We start from the raw sequence: 17,596 nt of genomic DNA on the forward strand, positions 1-17,596 counted from the left end.
TTGATACCAACGTTCTCGTCGCTTTACCTTCCCAAAGTCCTATGTTTTGATTATCTGGCCTCATTAAATGAATTGAGAATTATTTCCTTATCTTTAATGATCTGGAACAGTTTGTATAACGCTGTACTATTTCATTCTTAAACATTTGAAAAAATGTCATAGGCAAAGTCATTTCAGTCTGGAGTTCTTTGTGGGGAGATATTTATTTAGCTTCACTTTCTTGAGTAGCTGCAGAAATAGTTCATATTATCTATTTCCTCTTGTGTCAGCTTTGGTAAGTTGTGTACTTCTGGAAGTTCATTGACTTCATCTAAAGGTGAGATGTATTGGCCAGGTGTGGTGGCTTACTCCTGTAATCCCAGCACTTTGGCAGGCTGAGGTGGGCAGATCACTTGAACTCAGGAGTTCAAGACCAACCTGGGCAACATGGCAAAACCCCATCTCTACCAAAAATACAAAAAGTTAGCCAGGCATGGAGGTTTGTTGTCTGTGGTCCAGCTACTCAGGAGGCTGAGGTGAGAGGATCGCGTGAACCTGGGAGACGCAGGCTGTAGTAAGCTGAGATGATACCACTGCACTCCAACCTGGGTGACAGAGCGAGACTCCTGTCTCAAGTGTTAATGTACAGATGTATTGACAGGAAATTGTTCCAGTACCCTCTTTGAGATCTTCTGAATGTCTGCAGCAGGGATGAGCCTCCTCTGACTGTGGCAGATCTGTCCCGTGTCCTGTTTCTGTACAACCCGCAAATTAAAGATGGGGTGTATATTTTAAAAGGATTCCTTTTAAAAAGCAAGGAAGGGCCGGGCACGGTGGCTTACGCCTGTAATCCCAGCACTTTGGGAGGCTGAGGCGGGTGGATCACTTGAGGTTAGGAGTTCGAGACCAGCCTGGCTATCATGGTGAAACCCCGTCTCTACTAAAATTACGAAATTTAGCCGGGCACAGTGTGTGTCACGGAATCCTTGGGATGTCACTTCACCAGCCAGAACCTCTGTGGTTGGTGGTGCCTTTACCCGAGTTTTGCTCGTGCCTGCTGGGCTCCTTCCACCCATTTGGCCTGGCAGGCTGTGCTAGGCTTGCACTACCGGCCCGGATCCCACACCTCCGAAGGCGAGCCAGGCACAGAGCAGCAAGGGGTATGTGAGGGAGCAAGTGCCAGGCCCAGCCACTGTGCACAGCCAGGGACACTGCCTGCGGTGGGGTGGGCAGCTCCAGGCACCGGCACAGGTGTTGGCTCCCTGCAAACCTGCAGCTGGACCGGGCATACCTCAGGCAGCTCCTATTGACACTGGGAAACAGGTGGCACCTGGAAGCTTGGAGATGCCAGGAACTGGAGAGCCCCAAAGAGGGTATCACAGCCCTGACTCGTGGACCTCCTGGGTCTGGGATCCCCAAAGAGCTGCAGCTCTCCTCTCCTCATTGCCCACAACATGATGAGCAAGGGGCATGTTTCAGCCCTGTTTGTGTTACAGCTCTTGCATCTCTTTTAATCCTGCCATTTGGCGGGTCCCAAGTTCTTGTTCTGCATCCAGGAAGAATGAGGCACGCAGACAACTGGAGGTCAAGTAAAGTGAAGAGATGCTTTATTGAGGGACAGTACAGCTCTCAAGGAGACCCTGGAGTGGGTAGCTCCTCTCTGCAGGCGGGTCTCCTTGACATCTGCTCAGCTGTCAGCTGAGTGGGTAGCTCCTCTCCGCAGGTAGGCCATCCCGTTGTCTGCCCAAGTCTGGCTTGAGTCTGGGGTTTTTATGGCCTTCAGAGGGGAGGACATACATGCCAATTTGTCCATGGGCAGCCATGAGTGGGCCTGGAAAAGTCGCCAGAAGTTCTCACTCTGGTCTATGGAACTGACAGCCTGGGCCCTGGGCTTCAGGCCATCCCTGGCTTAAAGGTAGGGCTTACCAGGGACCCACCCCTTTCCATCCAGGAGCCTGTCTGCCTCCTGCCACCATTAACCTGCTGTCCATGGTAGCCACACACACCCAGGCTGTTTGTGCTAAGGGGTGCCTTCAGGCCAAAACCGAGCCACCCTTAGCCCCTTCTTCGGCCTCCCTCTTGTGTTTGATGGTGCCCAACATCCAGAGGGGGCCAAGGCAGCAGGGGCGTGGCATGTCAGCACTGCCCTGAGCACATGTGCACCCAGCCAGGTCATGACAGTGCCTGGGCTAAGCCACAGCTTTGCTCCAAAATCAGAGCAGGTCCTGGAAGCAGGGACAGGGTCAGGCAGCAGAAGCAGGCACTTCTGAGCCTGTGTGGGCAGGGGGCCCAGGCCCCCAAGAGTGCAGAGATGCTCGGGTCTGCAGCCATAGCTGGGCAACTGCAACTGTGCCTGGGAGGGTGGAACTCCCACCCCTCCAACTTGGAAGCGGGCAGGGTTTCTACTTGTTCCCGGCTCCTGCCAGTTCCGTGGAGGGTGCAGCCCTGGCCACGCCTTACCCACTATAGCTGGCGCCATGGCAGTGGCCGGTCCAGACGTGCCACCACTGCCATCACCTGTAGTCATAGCTACCCAAGAGGCTGAGGCAGAAGAATCACTTGAACCTGGGAGACAGAGTTGCAGTAAGCTGAGATCACACTGCTGTGCTCCAGCATGGGTGACAGAGAGAGACCCTGCGTCCAAAAAGAGAAAAGGCAGCTAAAGCAAAAGACATGTGACAGAAAGTACATGTGGTCAGCCTACCTGAAGTATTGACTCTCCAGCCCTTCCAGTAGAAGTTTGCCAACCCTGCTCTGTAGAACCTGTTGTGTAACGGAGTGTTCTCGGTGTTGTCTTTTTTTTTTTTTTGGAGATGGAGTTTCTCTCTGTGACTCGGGCTGGAGTGGCTCCTGCCACTCAGCCTCCTCCCAAGTAGCTGGGATTACAGGCACCCGCCATTATGCCCAGCTAATTTTTGTATTTTTAGTAGAGATAGGGTTTCACCACGTTGGCCAGGCTGGTCTCAAACTCCTGACCTCAAGTGATCCACCTGCCTCGGCCTCCCAAAGTGCTGGGATTACAGGTGTGAGCCACTGCGCCTGGCCGATGTTAATTTTTGTCTTCTCTTCTCTTCGGTGAGACTTGCTAGAGAGTTTCCATTATATTTGTCTTGTCAAAGAACCAACTTCTGGATTTTCTGTTTTATGGATGTATTTATATTTTTTTTTATTTCAGTTTATCTCTACTTTCTTTGTGTTTACTTTGCTATTCTTCTCCTAGTTTTTGAGAGAGATCTGTAGATCATTGATACCTCAGCCTTTTAAAGTAAAGCACTTAGGGTTCTGTACTTCTTGATCAGCGCTGCCTAATTCTAACACATTTTCATATGTCAGATTTTCATTATCATTCAGATAAAAGTATTTTCTTTTTTTTTTTTTTGAGACGGAGTCTCGCTCTGTCACTCAGGCTGGAGTGCAGTGGCCAGATCTCAGCTCACTGCAAGCTCTGCCTCCTGGGTTTATGCCATTCTCCTGCCTCAGCCTCCCCAGTAGCTGGGACTACAGGCGCCCGCCACCTCGCCCGGCTAGTTTTTCTTTTTTGTATTTTTTAGTAGAGACGGAGTTTCACCGTGTTAGCCAGGATGGCCTCGATCTCCTGACCTCGTGATCTGCCCGTCTCGGCCTCCCAAAGTGCTGGGATTACAGGCTTGAGCCACCACGCCCGGCCCAGATAAAAGTATTTTCTAGCGAATTGTGATTTTTTTTCCCCCTTTTGCCCTTACGCTATGTAGCAATGTACTGCTTAATTTATAAACCTTGGCCGGGCGCGGTGGCTCAAGCCTGTAATCCCAGCACTTTGGGAGGCCGAGACGGGCGGATCACGAGGTCAGGAGATTGAGACTATCCTGGCTAATACGGTGAAACCCCATCTCTACTAAAAAATACAAAAAAAAAACTAGCCGGGCGTGGTGGCGGGCGCCTGTAGCCCCAGCTACTTGGGAGGCTGAGGCAGGAGAATGGCGTACACCCGGGAGGTGGAGCTTGCAGTAAGCTGAGATCGCGCCACTGCACTCCAGCCTGGGCGACAGAGCGAGACTCCGTCTCAAAAAACAAAACAAACAAAAAATTTATAAACCTTTTTGGATTTTCTGGTCATCTTTTTTGTTATGAATCCTGAATTAAATTTCCAGTGGACTCTAATGCACTCAGCCTAGTTTGTTCCTCTGGAGTTTGTTAAGACTTTCCCTGTGCTCCTGTATATGCTCCATATGCACTGAAAAGAAACAGCATAAGTGGTACTGATAAGGAAGGCCAATGTATATTCTTTCAGGTGTGTTTTTATCTTCTTGTGTTGGTTATGGACATGGTGTGTTAAAATCTCTAAGCATGATTGTAGTTTTGACCATTTCTCCTTTCAGTCGTGCTAGTTCTATTAAATGCATATTAATTTCAGGTGTTGAATCTTCCTGTTGCATTGATGCTCTTATCATGAACTATGCTTCTTCAGGGCTACCAACAGGTCTTGCTTTAGTATCTGCTTGGTCTGATACTGGCAGAGCCACCTTAGCTTCCTTTTGTTTAATATTTACATGGTACATCTAATTCCATCATGTGTCCTCTTGTTTCAGGTTTTCTCTTGGGTTTGGTTTTATTCATTCTTCACAAACATTAATTTTGTTTATTTGGTTTGAGACCGGGTCTTGCTCCATCGTCCAGGCTGGAGGGCAGTGGCGCCATCACGGCTCACTGCAACCTCCGCCTCCCAGGTTCTAGCGATTCTTGTGCCTCAGCCTCCCGAGTAGCTGGGACTACAGGCGTGCGCCACCACACCGGCTAATGTTTGTACTTTTAGTAGAGACAGGGTTTCACCATTTTGGCCAGGCTGGTCTTGAACTCCTGACCTCAGGTGATCCCCCTGCTTCAGCTCTCCCATTACAGTCATGATTGCAGGCGTGGGATTATAGGCATGAGCTACTGCGCCCGGCCAACAAACATTATTTTCTACTGGAGTGTTTTGACTTTCATTTCACCTGGTTGCTGACTTTGCTGGGTTAATCTACCGTCTTGTCCATTCGTCTCTGCTCTTCCCCTCTGACCTCCTGTTGCTTCTCCTTTCTTGCCCCTCCTTTCTGAATAATCAGGTATTCCATTTTTCCCTGTGTATGCCTATTATAAGTTTGTGGACTGCTCTTGTAGTTTAGGGATTTCAGCGTTCATCCTGAGTTAGAATGTTCTGTGTGTTAATTCTGTGTGTTGTAAGCACCACTAGATCTGCCTTTGTCATTTTACATCGTGTTTATATTTATCTGCACATTTTTCCCCATGCTTTTCAGTGTCTCCTGCGTCACTTCACTCCCTATCTGAGATCACTTTCCTTTTCATGGAGCTCCAGGTCCTTGTCGGTCTGGGAACCTCTCACTCTGTCTCTTCAGAGCCTCAGCCTCCTCTCCTCCTCTCCTCCTCTCCTTCCGGGGCTCCAGTTGCATGTATGTTAGGCTTTCCCCAAGTCCTATATGTTCCATGTGCCTTTCTATTTTCTGTATTTTCTATTCTTTTATCTTTCCTTTTTTTTTTTTTTTGAGATGGAGTGTTTGCTCTTGTTGCCCAGGCTGGAGTGCAGTGGTGCCATCTTGGTTCGCTGCAACCTCCACCCCACTGGGTTCAAGCGATTCTCCTGCCTCAGCCTCCAGAGTAGCTGGGATTACCTGACTAATCTTTTGTATTTTTAGTAGAGACGGAGTTTCGCCATGTTAGCCAAGCTGGTCTCGAACTCCCGACCTCAAGTGATCCGCCCACCTCAGCCTCCCAAAGTGCTGGGGTTACAGGTGTGAGTCACCATGCCCGGCCTATTCTTTCGTATTCTGCATCAATCTGGATATTTTGTATTAAATTATTTTCCAGTTCACAAATCTCATCTGAACTGTTTAATTTTCCCCTAAATCATTCTTTTGAGTTCATATTGTTAGTTGTTGGATTTTTTTTTTTTTTTTTTTTTGGGATGGTCTTACTCTGTCACCCAGGCTGGAATGCAGCGGCACAATCTCAGCTCACTGCAACCTCCACCTCCTGGGTTCAAGCGATTCTCCTGCCTCCATTTCCTGAGTAGCTGGGACTACAAGTGCATACCACCATATCCGGGTACTTTTTTTTTTTGTATTTTTAGTAGAGACAGAGTCTTACCATTTTGGCCAGGCCGTCTCGAACTCCTAACCTCAAGTGATCAGCCCGCCTAGACTCCCAGAGTGCTGGGATTACAGGTGTGAGCCACTGCACCCGGCTGCATTTTTTTTTTTTTTAATAAGACTTAATCCTTTTTGTTCTAGTTTTCTGGTGAAATTTTCCATCTTGTTGCCTGCATTTCTTGTACACATTAAGAATTGTTATTTTAAAGTCGGTGTCTGCTAATTATCTGATGTCCTTTTGTAAATTTTTCTTTTTTTTTTTTTTTTATCATTTGGTCTATGGGTCCACATCTAACATCTCTTTGTGAATTAGTTTTCTGTCATTTGGTGCTGTTTTCTGGGATTCCTGGCCCTTTCTTTTTTATTTTTATTTATGTATTTTTTTGAGACGGAGTCTCGCTCTGTCACCTAGGCTGGAGTGCAGTGGCACGATCTCGGCTCACTGCAAGCTCCGCCTCCCAGGTTCAAACCATTCTCCTGCCTCAGCCTCCCAAGAAGCTGGGACTACAGGCACCTGCCACCACGCCCGGCTAATGTTTTTGTATTTTTAGTAGAGACGGGGTTTTACCGTGTTAGCCAGGATGGTCTCGATCTCCTGACCTCGTGATCCACCCACCTCAGCCTCCCAAAGTGCTGGTATTACAGGCGTGAGCCACCGTCCTGGCCCTTTCTTATGGACGGCCGGACATTGTGTGAAAACGCATGAGAAGCCCTAAGCAGTGCTACTCCAAGAAGGGTCTGGGGACTGTTGCCTGAAGGTCTGCTGTGAGGGGAAATCTGTGCCATCCAGCAGCTCCCGTGCCCACATTCTCCAAGGCTGGGGTGCTTCTGGTTTGCCCCCACACCCTAGCCTGTAGCCCTTCCCGGGCCTCAGCTGAAAGCCTGGTGTTCCCCAGAACCCCTCCTCTTGGCTGGCCTTGAAATCAATCCATTTTCATCTCTCCAATACACAGGATGCCAAATTCTAGATTTCCTTGTTTTTTTTCATTTCTTGGCAGTTGTTTTTGCTCCATCTCTGCCTGCACACATGGCTACTTAGTAGTCAGCAAATATCCAAGGGACAGTTTTGAAATCGCAGCCTGAGTCCGGCTCTCAGGATCCTGGCCCCCAAGGCTCCCAGCTCCATCAACCGCTGCCAGCTCCATCCGCTGCACCCCATGGCTGGCAGGTCCCTGTTCTCAGGATCTCAGCCCCTCAGGGTTATAGTTGTTTTTTTGATAATTTTGATAGTTGTTTTTGATGAGGGAGTTAGTCTAATATTGGCTGCTCCCTCGTCTCTGGGGCGTTTTAGAAGTTAAATATATTTATTTTTGCATAACTAATGTGTGTTCACTGTCTTAAAGACTAGGAAAAGGTCATAGAGTGAAAACCATTCTCCCCTGCTGGTCCTCGCACACACACACTGTCCCCACACACACACTCTGTCCTCACACAGTCTGTCCTCACACACACACTGTCCCCACACACACACTGTCCCCACACACACATTCTGTCCGCACAAACACTGTCCTCACACACACTCTGTCCCCACACACACACTCTGTCCTCACACATGCTTTGTTCCCCACACACACTCTGTCCCCACACACACTGTCCTCACACACACTCTGTCCCCACACACACTCTGTCCCCACACACACTCTGTCCCCACACACACACTCTGTCCTCACACACACACTGTCCCCACACACACACTCTGTCCTCACACATACACTGTCCCCACACACACACTGTCCCCACACACACATTCTGTCCGCACAAACACTGTCCTCACACACGCTCTGTCCTCACACATGCTTTGTTCCCCACACACACTTTGTCCCCACACACACTGTCCTCACACACACTCTGTCCCCACACACACACTCTGTCCCCACACACACACTCTGTCCCCACACACACTCTGTCCCCACACACACACTCTGTCCTCACACACACTCTGTCCCCACACACACTCTGTCCCCACACACACACTGTCCTCACACACACACTGTCCCCACACACACACTCTGTCCTCACACACACACTGTCCCCACACACACACTCTGTCCTCACACACACTCTGTCCTCACACACACTCTGTCCTCACACACACTCTGTCCTCACACACACACTCTGTCCCCACACACACAATGTCCCCACACACACAATGTCCCCACACACACTCTGTCCCCACACACACACTGTCCCCACACACACACACTGTCCCCACACACACACTGTCCCCACACACACACACACTGTCCCCACACACACACACACTGTCCCCACACACACACTCTGTCCTCACACACACACTCTGTCCCCACACACACACACTCTGTCCCCACACACACACTCTGTCCCCACACACACACTGTCCCCACACACACACTGTCCCCACACACACACTCTGTCCTCACACACACTCTGTCCTCACACACACACTCTGTCCCCACACACACACACTCTGTCCCCACACACACACTCTGTCCCCACACACACACTGTCCCCACACACACATTGTCCCCACACACACACTGTCCCCACACACACACTCTGTCCTCACACACACTCTGTCCCCACACACACTCTGTCCTCACACACACACTGTCCTCACAGTCTGTCCCCACACACACACTGTCCCCACACACACACTGTCCTCACACAGTCTGTCCCCACACACACACTCTGTCCTCACACACACACTGTCCCCACACACAACTCTGTCCTCACACACACACTGTCCCCACACACACACTCTGTCCCCACACACACACTCTGTCCCCACACACACACTGTCCCCACACACACATTGTCCCCACACACACACTGTCCCCACACACACACTCTGTCCTCACACACACTCTGTCCCCACACACACTCTGTCCTCACACACACACTGTCCTCACACAGTCTGTCCCCACACACACACTGTCCCCACACACACACTGTCCTCACACAGTCTGTCCCCACACACACACTGTCCCCACACACACACTCTGTCCTCACACACACACTGTCCCCACACACACACTGTCCTCACACACTGTCCTCACACAGTCTGTCCCCACACACACACTGTCCCCACACACACACTGTCCTCACAACACTCTGTCCTCACACAGTCTGTCCCCACACACACACTGTCCCCACACACACACTGTCCTCACACACACACTGTCCCCACACACACACTGTCCCCACACACACTCTGTCCTCACACACACTCTGTCCCCACATACTGTCCCCACACACACTCTGTCCTCACACACACAGTGTCCCCACACACACCCTTTGTCCTCACACACTGTCCCCACACACACTGTCCTCACACATGCTCTGTCCCCACACACACTGTCCCCACACACACTGTCCTCACACACACTGTCCTCACACATGCTCTGTCCCCACACACACACACTGTCCCCACACACACTGTCCTCACACATGCTCTGTCCCCACACACACACTGTCCCCACACACACTGTCGTCACACATGCTCTGTCCCCCCACACACACTCTGTCCCCACACACACTCTGTCCCCACACACTCTGTCCCCACACACACTCTGTCCCCACACACACTCTGTCCCCACACACACTCTGTCCCCACACACTCTGTCCCCACACACTCTGTCCCCACACATGCTTTGCTCCTCCCACACACTTTGTCCCCACACACACTGTCCTCACACACACTCTCCCCTCTCACATGCACACTGTCCGCACACACACAATCCGTCTTCACACACACAGTCTCGCGGAGGAACGCACAGCTGGCACACATCCTGGGCGCTTCCTCCATGTGTGACGCATGTGCACGTGTGTGTCGGGGCTGTGCATTCATGTGGTTGGGGGCATGCGCCTGTGTGTGGCGTTGGGTACACACGTGTGGTGTGGGTGCCATCCCGTGCAGTGCCCTTCGTGTGTCCTTACAGTCCTGGTTGTCATTCTCGGCACACACGCACCCTGCTAGTGTCTTCACAGTGACCCGCACCATGTGCTGTGGTGAGTGGGATTGGTTCAACCCATGCCCATGGCAGGACAAGCTCTTGCAAAGGCAGGGCGGGCCGCCTGCTGTCTCGAGGGCGTCCTTGGGCAAGTCTGAGAAATTCGTGGATGGCTGTAGAGCAGGAAAGTGATGCCATCAGATCAACCGTAAAAATCTTTGCTGGGATCCCTGTCAGAGGCTTGGACCACTTGGGGATTTCTCGAGTCTCCAGGACCAGGCTTGGTGCTATCAGGAGTGGGTGCTGGGGTTTGCAGGAGATAAAATGACAGCACCTGCCAGGCCTGGAGGGAGCCTCAGCTCTAGGGAGGGCACTGGCCAGGGGTATAGGTAGGGCAGGGTAGAGGCCAGGTTTGATGGGACTGTTGAGCCGGTCACGGAGAAGCCCAGAGGGCCCCAGTCACTCGGGAGGATCCCACATGCTCCGAGAGCTGAGCAGGCCCAGGATCCCTGGCTGCAGGATGGTGCCGGCCCCTCACGTCAGGTGCAAGCCCCTGGCGGTGCCAGTGAGGATTCCACCTCTTACCGGTCCCCACATCTTCCCTGCAGCTGCACCATGAGCGTGGGCACGGGGACTTGAGACCGAGTTACTCGCTCTTATTGCCCAGGCTGGAGTGCAGTGGCGCAATCTTGGCTCACTGCAACCTCCACCTCCTGGGTTCAAGCGATTCTCCTGCCTCAGCCTTCCTGAGTACCTGGGATTACAGGCATGTGCCACCATGCGCGGCTAATTTTGTATTTTTAGTAGAGACGGGGTTTCTCCGTGTTGGTCAGGCTGGTCTCGAACTCCCGACCTCAGGTGATCCAACCTCCCAAAGTGCTGGGATTACAGGTGTGAGCCACCCTGCCCAGCCAAGCGAGCCCCATTCTATCTGGGTTCCCAGGAGACCCAGAGAGGCCGGGATGTGGGCACAGGTCCTCCCTCCCTCCCTCCCTCCCTCCTTCCTGACGTGAACGTCCCTCTCCGCCTCCATTTTTCTTCCTCCTGGCGTTCCCAGCTGGACTTTTCCACATTTCCCCGTGTCTCAGCATCCACGAAACGGGCTGTGTCTCACAGGCACGGTGTGGCATGGCATTGCGTGGTAATTGGTGATGGTTTTGCCTTCCCAGTTATGGCGTGATGTGGTTAAATTGGTGGTACCTTTGCCCTGTGGCACATGAGAGAATGATGTACCTTATAACTGTGGTCTCTGTGTTTCCACCAACTACAGTGTTGAAGTCATTTCCGGTCTTTCTGGAGGATGACGGAGGCACCGCACCAGCCAGCCCTGGTAGTCGATGGGGCCTGTGTGTTAAGTGCATGCTGTGTGCCAGACCCTGGGGACACTGCAAGTAGGGTGAGCCCCCTCACTGCCAGAAGCACTGGGCCCAGAACAGGCTCACTGGCCAGGAGGCAGCCAGCTGGGACCACGGACCCACCCCCAAAGCTGGGTGGAAGGGGCAACAGCAGGGAGGGCAAGTCTCCCCGAGCTGCAGTGACCACACTCAATGCCACGTCTGTACCACATGGCCCCACAGCTGGCCCTGGGCTCTGGCCATCAGGAGGCACCTGGGCGGGGAGCTGGGAAGGAAGTTGTGGTCCCAGCCTGGCTGGGCATCGGGCAGGAGGGTGTTGAGTCCACACCTGTGTGTTTTCGGGGATGGGACACAGTCCCACATGGAGAGTCGGGTCATCTCCCAGAGGCCCACTGCATGTGGGGCACCCATTACCATATCACCCGGGCCTGGTCACCCATCTGTGGTGCCCCCACATTGCCCCTCACCATTTCCACCTGGGTCCCTGTGCACCTGTTCTGCGCCCGATGCCACCAGGTTCACCAGTGTTGCCAGAGCTGGTCTGTGCCAAACCAGCAGCTGCAGAGGTAGTACAGGGCATGTGCCAGGTCAGCCTCCAGATGTGTGAGCAGAGGCTGCCTCGAGTCTTGCAGGCTGCCCCTCTGGGGACAGGTGTGTAGCCTGATCTTTCCTGATTCACAGTGGCTCCCTCGCCAAACCCCTCCATGCTACCCTTGAGGCTTATCCACACCCCAACCCCTGGTGACCACCGATCTGTTCCTGTCCCTCAGGTTTTGTCCCCTGGAAAATGTCATACAAATGGGATCACCAGTATGTAACCATTGGATGTCTTCTGTGTAAACAGCACGATTGGAGATCCATCCAGGTTGTGTGCCAATCGTTTATTCCTTTTCACAGCCAAGCAGTAACGTGTCATGTGGATGGTTCACAGTGCCTTGGTCTGCGTGCCCGTTGCAGGACATCCAGGCTGTGTCTAGCCTGGGGCATTCGAGAATAGAGACGGGATAAGCATTCCTGTGCAGGCTGTCTTTGGAGATAAATTCCCATTTTTCTTGGGCAAATACCTAAAAGTATAATCGCCATGTCGTAAGTGTATGTTGAACTTGATAAGAAGCCACCAAGCAGTTTTCCAGAGTGGCCGTGCCACTTTGCACTCTCCCCAGTGAGATCAGGACGTCCCAGCTGCCCCGCATCCTCGCCAGCACTTGGCGGTGCTGGTCTTTTTACGTTTTGCCGCACTGGGAGGTGGGACCACATCGTGGCTTGATTTGCATTTCTCCAGTGGCTAAGGATGCTGAGCGTCTTTTCATGTGCTAATTTCCATCTGTGAGTCCCCTGGGGAAGAGTCTGTTCAGATATGTTGCCCATTCTTGAAACTAGATTGTTTGTTTTTAACTGTTGAGTATTGAGATTTCTTTATATTTTTTGGATACAAGTCCTTTGTCAGATATGTGATGTGCAAGTATCTTCCTCCAGTCTGTAGCTGGCTTGTCTTTTTATCTTCATTCAGAGATCAGAAGTTTTTCATTTTGATGAATTCTAGCTCGTCAATCATTTCCACTGTGGATGATGCTTCGGGGGTCATGTCTGAGGCTTTAGCTTAACCTAAGATCATGAAGACCTTCTGCAGTGTTCATGTAGGGTGTGAGGCTGAGACGGAGGGTGGTTTGGGTGCCGTGCGTGTGTGCGGACGACCCGTTGCTCAAGCCCCATTTGTGGAGGCCGCTGCCTTCTCCGTTGAATGGCTGGTGCACCTTTGCCAAAAGCCAGTCGAGCGTGGCCGCGTGGGTCTGTTTGTGGGTCTCCTATTCTGTGCCATTGACCTGTCTGTCCACTTTCCTGAACCACACAGGCTTAATGACTGTGGCTTTACAGGAAGTCTTAAAATCAGTGTGATTCAGCACTGCTTCTGTCTGTCTGCATTTAAGTTGTATGTTTCTATATCATCAAGGATTAGGGGTTCATTTTCTTGTTCTGCATTTTAACAAATGGCATATACTTGTTTTTGTTTTTGTTTTTGTTTTGTTTTGTTTTTTGATACAGAGTCTCGCTCTGTCACCCAGTCTGGAGTGCAGTGGCGCGATCTTGGCTCACTGCAAGCTCCGCCTCCCGGGTTCACGCCATTCTCCTGCCTCAGCCTCCCCAGTAGCTGGGACTACAGGTGCCCACCACCACACCCGGCTAATTTTTTGTGTTTTTTTAGTAGACACGGAGTTTCACCGCGTTAGCCAGGATGGTGTCGCTCTCCTGACCTCGTGATTCGCCCACCTCGGCTTCCCAAAGTGTTGGGATTACAGGCGCGAACCACCGCACCCAGCCCCCAAAGTGCTGGGATTGCAGGCGTGAGCCACCATGCCTGGCCTAACAAATGGCATATACTTTCAGGGAGTGGGCCTCCCCACCTCCCTCCTACCCCCGCCGAGGCTCTGCTGGGCTCCACCAGGCGGCCCTGCCACCCACCGACTGCCACCCACATCTGCATGGACTCCCCTGGTGGGGCTGCCTGTGCGGTCTCTGATGGTGTCACCTGGGCGAGTCCCCAGTGACACACTGCTCTGGGGATGGGAACAGGGCTCGCCATCTGGGACGTCCTGCTGTGGCGTTGGCCCGTGGACAGGGGTCTCCAGGTGTTCTGCCTGGGGAGGGTGTGAGGCTCCTCAGAACCCAGTCAGTGACCCCCAGGGAGTTGAGAAAAGTCATGGCAAGGCCAATGACACCCGATTTCTCTCCAGACCTGCACGGCCCCCTCCTTCCAACGTTCGTTCGTTCTTAGTGTTGTTATTGTGGTAAAGTGGACATAAGATGGGCCATTGCAGTGATTTTTACGTGCGCGGTTCAGTGGTGCTAAGCACGTTCCCACTGTTGTGTGAGCATCACTGCCGTCAGCTCTAGAACTCCCATCTTCCCCAGATGAACCTCTTGTCCCCATGAAACGGTCCCTCCCCGTTCCCCCACCCAGCCCCGCACCCACCCTCTTTCCCGCTTCCGTGGACCTGACGACTCTGAGGGCTGCCTGCGAGTGGAGTCCCGGGATGTGTCCCTCTGTGTCTGGCCGCTTCCTGAGGCTGGTGTCCTCCAGGCTCAGCCACCCTGTCCCAGGCTCCCCTGGTGTCGCCCGGCTGGGAGCAGCAGGACCTGGAAGGCACAGTGGGGGCTCCTTCTCGGTCCCTGAAGGCCCCAACCCTGCGTCCCAGGCTGCATCTGTCCTTGTGTTTACTTCGCCCTGTGTGGTCCAGAGAGGCTGCCCACCTGCCCACCCTCAGTAGCTGGGCCCTGCTGCCCGGGAGGCTGCTGCTCTGAGCCCTCCCGTTGTGACCCTGGCACACCTTCCATGCGGGGGGAGCTGTTGCTCACCTCCATGCAGTTGGCTCGTTGCACTTCCCAGCTCTTCCCAGATGTCACCATGCCGAGAGGTTTGGAGGGCACCGTCCTGGCACCTGAGTTTCTTCACAGGGCTGTCGAGGGTAAAGGCGGCAGTTCTGCTACGGCGGCCAGTCCTGGAGTGACAGGAGGCCACGGATCCCCCAGTACCCAAGACCCAGGCCCAGGAGGGACCTTGGTGTGACTGGCAGGGGCCTCTTCCCTGCTCACAAGCCCATCAAGGGGCCTCCCGCCACTCTGGGAACCCAGCTCTGACCCTGACTCACCGGGTCTCTGCGTGGCCCACCCGGGGGCCAGCAGGGATGAGCCGTCCTGTCTCTGCCGTGAACAAGTCTCTCTGTGGGTTCTCTTTTAAAGCCCAGTTGTAACTTGGACCTTGAAGCTCAGTTCCTGCGGAGGGTGAGTTGGGGGTCGGGAAGGTGGAGGCTGCGTGAAGACATTTGAGGCACCTTTGCAGTTGAGCTTCGACTCGGTGCGGGGTATTTTTAGCCAGCAGCAGCATCCAGTGCACGGCAAGGCAGAAATAGAAGAGGTTTTTTTGGCCATTCTGATGCTAACAGTCTCTGGCTCTTGGGGAGTCGGGCAGGGGCTGGGGAGGGGCGGGTGTGCCGAGCACAAACCACTTCTGCTGTTTAGAAAAACATCTCAAGATGAGGTGGTTGTGGATGGGGAATTATTTCTGTTGGTGAACTCTTTATGTAAATGCCACGCACCGCGCTGCTCCTCTGCGTGTGTAATCACAGCAGGCTGCACCGGGGGTGGGGGTGCGTAATTATGTTTTAAAATACCACCCGGGTTGTTTTGCTGTGTTCCCTGAGCACCCGGGTAATTCTGGGCTTATCCTGCGGTGCTCTGCCACCCCTGGGAAATGCTGCCTGACCCCTGTAGCAGCCGGGCAGGGGCTGGCACCCACCTTTGAGGTCCCCTTTCTGGCCTCTCTTCTGCCGCAGCCTCCGCGTGGGTGTCCCTGGGCCTTGGGAGGCTCCCCCTCCTCCCTGGGACTGACAGGTGCAGTGTGCACCGCGCTCATCCTGGGCGAGTGGTTCCCTGGGGAGGGAGTGTCGGGGTGACTCCAGGGTGGGTGATTTCAGACCCCGCGTGGTTCTCAGGAGTGGAACCCACTGCATTCAGTGGGGCGCCCGCTATAAATTTGGGACGTGGGGTCCTCAGTAACCAAGGTTTCAGCCCCCAGGACTGGGTGGCCTGACCCTCCCTGACAGGTGCTGGGTGCAAAGGTGACTCCAGCTGACTCCAGCACCCTCCCTGCCTCCTGTCCTCTTGAAGCTGCTCCCCAGCAGCCCCCTTGGCAGCCCCCACACCCCGAGGCTCAGCCACTCCTGTAGAGTTTTTCTGTGACTCTCCAAAGTGAGGGTCATAGTTTGGAGAGACGGGGAACAGGGACAGCATGGCCAGGCACACTTGCCTCTGAGCATCCTGGTGCAGCTGCTGGTGGGCTCTGCATGGAGCTGCCTGCCCTGAGCGTGCTGGACACACAGGTTCCACCCTGCTGCTCCCTCTGCACACCTGGGACCAGCAGGTCCTGCAAGCTGCCCCCCCACCCCCCACCGGGGGACTTCCCATCTCACTGAGGCTGCCGAGGGGACCGTGCCCTGCCCTTGGCAAGCAAGGTCCAGCCCTAGGTGGCCTGAGGGCCTTTCCCACCTGCAGGCTGCCCTCGTGCAATCGGGCAGGTGGAGGCTGTGCCGTGGGGCCTTCCCTGCAGGCCTTGCAGCTTGGTGGGGTGTGCAGGAGCCCAGGGCAGTGGGATGCCCTAGTGAAGGCAGCTGACTGGGGAGGTGGCCCTCTCAGGGCCTTGTCTTTTGTGCTGGGACACAGGAATGAGGCAGGCGGTGCTCCGCCCTCACCTGGGCAGGGTGGCTGTGCGGTCAGCCTGCCAGGCTGGGGTGTGAGGAGTGCCAGACTGGTGTCCACGGTGGCATTGGAGTACTGGGGGTCCGCTCAGGGGAGCTGATCTTCACCCTGGAACCCTGCTGGGTTTGTGAGGACCCCTGTGTGAGGGTGGGCCCTGTGAGGCTTCCTGGGACTCAGGGTAGCGGGGGGAGGGGGCAACAGGGAAGTGGGGGCCCGTGGGGAAAATGGAACCCCAGGCATTGCTGGGCAGGATCTGGGGCCAGGGCTGTGTTTCCTCGGCCCCACGTGCCTGGTGCATGCTGGGTGTCCAGCAGGTGGTTGTCAGATGAGGGGTCTCGGCCCTGGCCGTCCGTGAACACTCTAGAGGGGCTCTGTGACCCTGACAGCAGAGAGTCCCGCCTGAGGACCCCGGGGTGGCACCATGGGCTGTGTGGCCCAGGAGCCTCCGAGGGGCCCATCTGTGACGCATGGTGCCGTCGGGGTCACACTGTGCAGCTGCAGGTTCCAAGGGTGCAGGGTCCCCGGCCATTGTCTGCCCCAGCAGTGGTGTGTCAGGAACAGTCCCAGATAGCAGGAGGGCTGCCCCTGGTGTTGGCGCATCTGTCGGCCTGGCTGTTGGCAGGTGTTTATGGAGCTGCTCCTCGTCGGGCCAACACGGTCCCAGGGCCGTGTTCTTGGATGCACTGAGTCCCCATGTCCTTGCCCATGAGTCGGGTGGCCGTGCCCCACTGCCCCTTGCTGGGAGCTGCTGGGAGAAGAGTCGGGGGCCACAGTACCTGTCACCCTTGTCCAACTACCCGCCTTTCCTCCACCCGGCAGTTTTTATGGCCCCAGAGGTGGCTGCCCTGCTGGCCCCGCCAAGCCATCCTCCATCCTCCATCCTCCATCCTGTCTCATGCTGTACTCTCCCTTGGGGCCCTGAGCACTGAGCTGTCACTCCTGCCTGGCCAGCAGG

The 17,596-nt window shown here is 54.2% G+C and overlaps 1 protein-coding gene across 3 annotated transcripts in view; it reads left to right on the top strand.

Annotated features, from left to right (window-relative positions):
* NACC2 (NACC family member 2) overlaps positions 1–17,596 on the top strand; it is a 97,334-nt gene that overhangs the window by 69,375 nt on the left and 10,363 nt on the right. The gene's annotated exons all lie outside the window — the stretch shown is intronic.

Source organism: Trachypithecus francoisi, unplaced genomic scaffold, assembly GCF_009764315.1.
Source record: "Trachypithecus francoisi isolate TF-2019V2 unplaced genomic scaffold, Tfra_2.0 Lachesis_group16, whole genome shotgun sequence".
Classification (NCBI taxonomy): domain Eukaryota; kingdom Metazoa; phylum Chordata; class Mammalia; order Primates; family Cercopithecidae; genus Trachypithecus; species Trachypithecus francoisi.